Here is a 7,012-nt window from a genome sequence, read left to right on the forward strand (position 1 = left end):
ATGTCATGAATTCCTATGAAATTCTAACTTTACAAAATTTATTCATGAATTGCTGTGAAAAAGCTCTGAGGTTTTCAAGGCCTTTAAATTTGTGATCCAAATTGCTTGCCTGAGAAATTTACCAATTTATACTCTTATTACACAGACAGTTTGATAAAGAAAACTACCTATGTGTCTTATGAGAAATCAAACCTTATAAGCAAAGGAGAGATATACAGTCTCAGAAGACTTTGAATCATGGAGGAAGTGCATTTTTAGAAGGATGGTCTGAGAATATGGGCATGCCTTTACATTTTAAATGAAAGAAATGGCTGATTGGATTAAAAATAGAAAAGACATATAAATTTGGGCAGCAGAGTAATTGCTTAGACTTAGAAGATGGGGAATTTCTTACTTGAAGTTAATTAGCTAAAGATTAAACCTTAGAAAAATAGATAAAGGGTGTATATTATACACACACACACACACACACACACACACACACACACACTCTCTCTCTCTCTCTTTCTCTTCCTCTCTCTCTAAAACTCAGCAAGCAACTAAATACCAATGTGATCACTTTTAGGACAGCAGAGGCAAGATCCATTATCAAGTAGACGAATATGAAAAATGGGACATATGGTGAGGGAGGCACTTTTCTCCAGTCTCATGAAAATAAAAGAATTAATTACCTTCAAGAGGACAGAACAGTTTTGGGAAAGGAGAGAGAGAGAGTGCAAAGTGTGTTTAAAATATGGAGATGAAAGTGTGCTGAGCCCCTATCAAGAACTGTGCAGCTCTCTCCTCTAGAGTGTAATAATTAGAAGGAAACAAAGATAGAAGATTGTTAGGGGCAGGAGCAGCACATGGCCATTTAGAGGATGGTGTCAGTGCTCAGAACTTAGATATCCTTAGTGAAATACAGGTAGAAAAAAATAGGCATAAAGGACATTAACAAATAACAGACATTAACGAGAAAGTGATGATAGTGTGAAAAGAACTAAGGTGGTAAATGAAGAAATAAAAGACACAACATTCATTTCTTATTGCTGCTGTAATAAAGTCCCTCAAAACTGGTAGCTTAGCACAATGCAAATTTATTATGTTACAGTGCTAGAGGTCAGAGCCCAGAATGAGTCTCACTGGGCTGAAATCAAGGTGTCAGCAAAGCTGCCTTCCTTCTGGAGACCCTGGGGAGAATCGGCTCTGGGTCTTTCCCAGCCTCTAGAGGCCCCACATTCCTTGGATTATGGCACTGTATCACTCCAGCCTTTGAGCTGTCTGCATATCCCCTGTAACTCTGACTTCTTGCACTTTTATAAAATCACATTGGGGCTACACAGATTATCCAGAATTACCCGCTATCGCAAGATTTTTAATCTAATCACAGCTGTAAAGTCCTTTTGCCACATAAAGTGCTATATTCACAGGTTCCAGGGATTAGGACACGGGTGTCCTTGGGTGACCATTGGTCTGCCTGCCATAGACACTAAACACATCTGAGATCTCTGGATTCCAATAGTTGGAAATGATCTTTCAGGAAATCCTGGAGAGATTTCCCCAGTGGAGCTTGGAGCCATTCTATGTCTATAGGCAGAATAAATGATGAAGGATTAGGAAGAAAGCAGAATCATGGAGTAGTGGTTTTAAAAATCAACAATAGATCAATGAGAAGAACAAGAAAAAAAATTGGGAATTTAATGAAAAAAATTATCCCAGATGGACCAGTTTCCCTCTGTAAAATGTCACTGGTGCCATTTAGAATCAAGAGTCAGTGCATGGGGGAAGATTTGTGAACCAAAGCCCCAGGAAGAAAGATCACTCCTGACTTTAATGTATGTTCTCTGACTGGTTATCTCAATGCGTGAGAAAATGTTAAATGTTATTTCGGAGAAAGAGAATAGATTAAAGTTTATTTGTCCATTCTGATAACTCTTTTTTATCTTGGAGTAATGAGCAAGACCATTACTTGGATGTTAAACAAACTCTTTAACATATAACTGTATGTGACAGGGGCAGGAAAAGTCCTGGGTGTGTGGGAAGTAAGAAAGCCAAAAGTCATAGCATTTGCCTAGGTGGCCACTAAATGTCCTGGGAGGAGATAGGCATGTAGGATGTAGGAAGGAGGATGTAGGAAGTACAGATTCCTTCCAAAGAGAAGGGCCTGAGGACTACCACAGGATGGCTTCTGGGAGAAATCTCTTGGCCACAGCCTTTGCATAGGTTAGGATTCCATCTGCAATAGCCATTGTAGCACTGGTGATTAAAGCATTATGTAATAGAGGTAAATATCTTTATCTTTTTTAAATTTTACTTTTAAGTTCTGGGGTACATGTGCAGATCTTGCAGGATTGTTACATAGGTATACACATGCCATGGTGGTTTGCTGCCTCCATCCCCCCATCACCTACATTAGGTATTTCTCCTAATGTTATCCCTCCCAAATCTCCCCAACCCTGCTATCCCTTCCCTAGTCCCCCATCCCTCAACAGACTCCACTGTGTGATGTTCTTATCCCTGTGTCCATGTGGTCTCATTGTTCAACACCCACCTATGATTGAGAACATGTGGCGTTTGGTTTTCTGTTCTTGTGTCAGTTTGCTGAGAATGATGGTTTCCAGATTCATCCATGTGCCTGCATGAGTTGGTTCCAAGTCTTTACTATTGTAAACAGTGCTGCAGTGAACATATGTGTTCATGTGTTGTTATAATAGATCAATTTATAATCCTATGGGTATATGCCCAGTAATCGGATTCCTGGGTCAAATGGAATTTCTATTTCTAGGTCCTTGAGGAATTGCCACACTATCTTTCACATGGTTGAACTAATTTACACTCCCACCACCATTGTGAAAGCGTTCCTATTTCTCCACAATCTCTCCAGCATCTGTTGTCTCCAGATTTTTTAATGATTGCCATTCTAACTGGCGTGAGATGGTATCTCAGTGCGGTTTTGATTTGCATTTCTCTAATGACTAGTGATGATGAGCATTTTTTCACGTTTGTTGGCCTCATATATGTCTTCTTTTGAAAAGTGTCTGTTCATGTCCTTTGCTCACTTTTCAATGGGTTTGTTTTTTTCTTGTAAATCTGTTTTGGTTCTTTGTAGATTCTGTACATTAGCCCTTTGTCAGATGGGTAGATTGCAAGAATTTTTTTCCCATTCTGTTGGTTGCTGGTTCACTCTAATGATTGTTTCTTTTGCTGTACAGACGCTCTGGAGTTTTGTTAGATCCCATTTGTCTATTTTGGCTTTTGTTGCCAGTGCTTTTGGTGTTTTGGTCATGAAGTCCTTGCCTATGCCTATGTCCTGAATGGTACTGCCTAAGTTTTCTTTTAGGGTTTTTATTGTGTTAGGTCTTATGTTTAAGTCTTTAATCCATCTGCAGTTAATTTTTGTATAAGATGTAAAGAAGGGGTCCAGTTTCTGTTTTCTGCACATGGCTACCCAGTTTTCTCAACACCATTTATTAAACAGGGAATCCTTTCCCCATTGCTTGTTTTTGTCAGGTTTGTCAAAGATTAGACGGTTATAGATGTGTGGCATTACTTCTGAGACCTCTGTTCTCTTCCATTGGTCTATATCCCTGTTTTGGTACCAGTACCATGCTGTTTTGATCACTGTAGCCTTAATTCAACAGCTGCTTATGCTAAAAACTCTTTATAAACTAGGTATCAGTGGAACATATCTCAAAATAATAAAAGCTATTTATGACAAACCCACAGCCAATATCATACTGAGTGGGCAAAAACTGGAAGCATTCCCTTTGAAAACTGGCACTAGACAAGTGTGCCGTCTCTCACCATTCCTATTCAACATAGTGTTGGAAGTTCTAGCCAGAACAATCAGGCAAAAAAAAAAAAAAAAAAAAGGGAAATAAGAAATGAAGAGAATTCAATTAGGAAAAAAGAAAGTCAAATTGTCTCTATTTGCAGATGACATGATTGTATATTTAGAAAACCCCATCATCTCAGCCCAAAATCTCCTTAAACTGATAAGCAACTTCAGGAAAATCTCAGGATACAAAATCAATGTGCAAAAATCACAAGCTTCCTATACACCAATAACAGACAAACAGAGAGCCCAATAAAGAGTGAATTCCCATTCACAATTGCTACAAAGAGAATAAAATACCTAGGAATACAACTAACAAAGGATGTAAAGGACCTCTTCAAGGAGAACTACAAACCACTGCTCAAGGAAATAAGAAATGACACAAACAGATGGAAAAAACATTCCATGCTCATGGTTAGGAAGAATCAATATTGTGAAAATGGCCATACTGCCCAAAGTAATTTATAGAATCAGTGCTATCCCCATCAAACACCATTGACCTTCATCATGGAACTGGAAAAAACCACCTTAAACTTCATATGGAATGAAAAAAGAGCCCACATAGCCAAGACAATCCTAAGCAAAAAGAACAAAGCTGGAGGCGTCAGGTTACCTGACTTGAAAATTATCTTTGATTTTTAAGGTGAAATAAACATGATTTCACTCACACACACACACACACACACACACACACACACACACACACACACTCTTTCTGTCTCAAACCCAGCAAGAAACAAAATACTACAGTGATCACATGATTGTAAAATAGAACTGATTACGGACTAAGATTATCAAGTAATGGGAAAAATATAAAAAAAGAGGCCAGGTGCACTGGCTTATGCATGTAATCCCAGCACTTTGGAGGCCAAGGTGGGCGGATCACCTGAGGTTGGAAGTTTGATACCTGCCTGACCAACGTAGAGAAACCCTGTCTCTACTAAAAATACAAAAATATTAGTTGGGCATGGTGGCGCATGCCTGTAATCCCAGCCACTTGGGAGGCTGAGGCAGGGGAATCCCTTGAACCTGGGAGGTGGAAGATGAAGAGAGCTAAGATCATGCCATTGCACTGCAACCTGGGCAACAAGATCGAAACTCTCCCCCAAAAAAAAAAAAAAAAAAAAGAGAGAGAGAGAAAAAAAAGTTGAGGCTAAATGAATTTATCCCCAGATATTTTCTTCATATTTGTTATTGAAACAAAGTGAGTATAAATGAATTGATTCTAATGGAAAGAAAAATTAAATTAACATCAGAGAGAGAAGATCTGTTTCTGTAGTATATTGAATATAATTCGATCCTTACCTATCCTTGATGGATAAGAATAAATCCATCAACTGAGGAAAAAAATATATAGTTTCCAGGAAAAAAGGACAAATTATATAAGTAATGGAGAAGTTTTAAATAACTCAAAGAATTGTAAAATTAGAAATAAAATGTCTAATCATTTTGGAATGACTCCATTGTATTAACCATGCAACATAACATATAGACTCTTTTTGAAATTGCCTCACTTTTTTTGGCAAAATTCAAATAAGTAATTCCCCTCCAAAATGAGATTTTACTAAATCTTTACTGTAAAGCAGCATGTACATCTTTTTGCTGAACCAGGGAAATAAGTTAAGTGCTGAACTTATACTTACTGCCAACTGATGAGAAAAAAAATGCTGGAGGACTGCCATTTTAACAGAAGAAAATGAAAATTTACTCTACATTAATATCCTGAAAGGCCTTAGCTCTAGCACCAGGAATGTCAGACCCAAGGTCAGTCTACTAGGAGTATAGAATCTCGGTGCAGGGCAGGAACAGATTTCAACTCACTAGACATGTTTTCCCTATAGAGAATTCCAAGCTGTTGCTTCTTTGGAAGAAAAGCCTTAAGATGTAGGAAAATATGACTATATATTAGGAATATTACCAATGTAAAAAAGGGCTAGCAACTTTTTGACTCAGTTCCAAACGAAGCAATTTGTTGATTGGAAGTGAAACATTTTGATGCCCATGCTCCCCTTGGAGCATCTGTGCTGTGAAACAAAGTGCATAGGAGGCTACTGTTTTGGGCTGGCCTCCTGCACTGGGCCCTAGCAGACCAGGCCAAACCAGAATGGAGTCACTGGTGCTAAGTGCCGTGTAATCAAATTGAACATTGAAATAGGACAGTTTTCCTAAAAACAGGATATGCTAGTCAACCTGATTCGGCATAATAAGGAAGTCCCCTCTGTTTTTTGTTTTTTTCTTTCGAGACAGGGTCTTGCTCTGTTACTCAGCTGACTGTGCAGTGCCATGATCATAGCTAAGGATAAATTAATTTATCCCCAGATATTTTCTTCATATTTGTTTGCAGCCTCAAACTTCTGGGTTCAAATAATCCTCCTGCCTCAGCCTGCAGAGTAGCTGAGACAGCAGGTGTGCATGACCCAGCTAATTTTTAACTCTTTTGTAGATATGGGGCTTTCTCTATATTTCCCAGGCTGATCTCAAACTCCTGGGCTCAAGCCATCCTCCTGCCTCAGCTTCCTACAGTGCTAGGATTAGAGGTGTGGTGGCTGTAGGCCCTTAGCCCCCTAAAGTTTTGCTAAAAATCACTGACATGAGTCACATTGATTAATAGGAGAAAAGGCATACAAATTTATTTAGCATGCATACACAGGAGTCTTCAGAATGCAGACCTCACTTCCAAATGAGTTACAGAAACTTATATACCATTTTGAGGTTACAGAAAGACTAGGGACTTAGAGAAAGCCTCTAGTAAAATGGTGTGGAGGAGAAGAGGCTTGGCTGCAAAGGTAGCATTGTTATGTAGATGAAGCCTCCCTCAGACAGAATAGATGGTAAACTGTTTCTTCTCTGACTTTTAAAGGTGTCAGATTCTCAATGTCTACTGGATCTGGGGAAAGGTATAGAAAAGAGGGGGCCTGGATGCATTAACAGAGATTCTCTACAGATGCACATTTTTTTCCACTTGGTGCGGTTTGGGTCTGTGTCCCCACCGAAATCTCATCTTGAATTATAATCCCCATAATTCCCACTTGTCAAGAGCAGGACCTGGTGGGAGGTGACTGAATCATTGGGGCAGTTTCCCCCGTGTTGTTCTCATGATAGTGATGGAGCAAGGAGATCTGATGGTTTTATGTGTTTGACTATTCCTCCTACACACACTCTCTCACCTGCTGCCATGTAAAACGTGCCTACTTCCCT

This window comes from Sapajus apella, unplaced genomic scaffold, assembly GCF_009761245.1.
Source record: "Sapajus apella isolate SASKATOON/1434 unplaced genomic scaffold, GSC_monkey_1.0 scaffold134, whole genome shotgun sequence".
Taxonomy (NCBI): domain Eukaryota; kingdom Metazoa; phylum Chordata; class Mammalia; order Primates; family Cebidae; genus Sapajus; species Sapajus apella.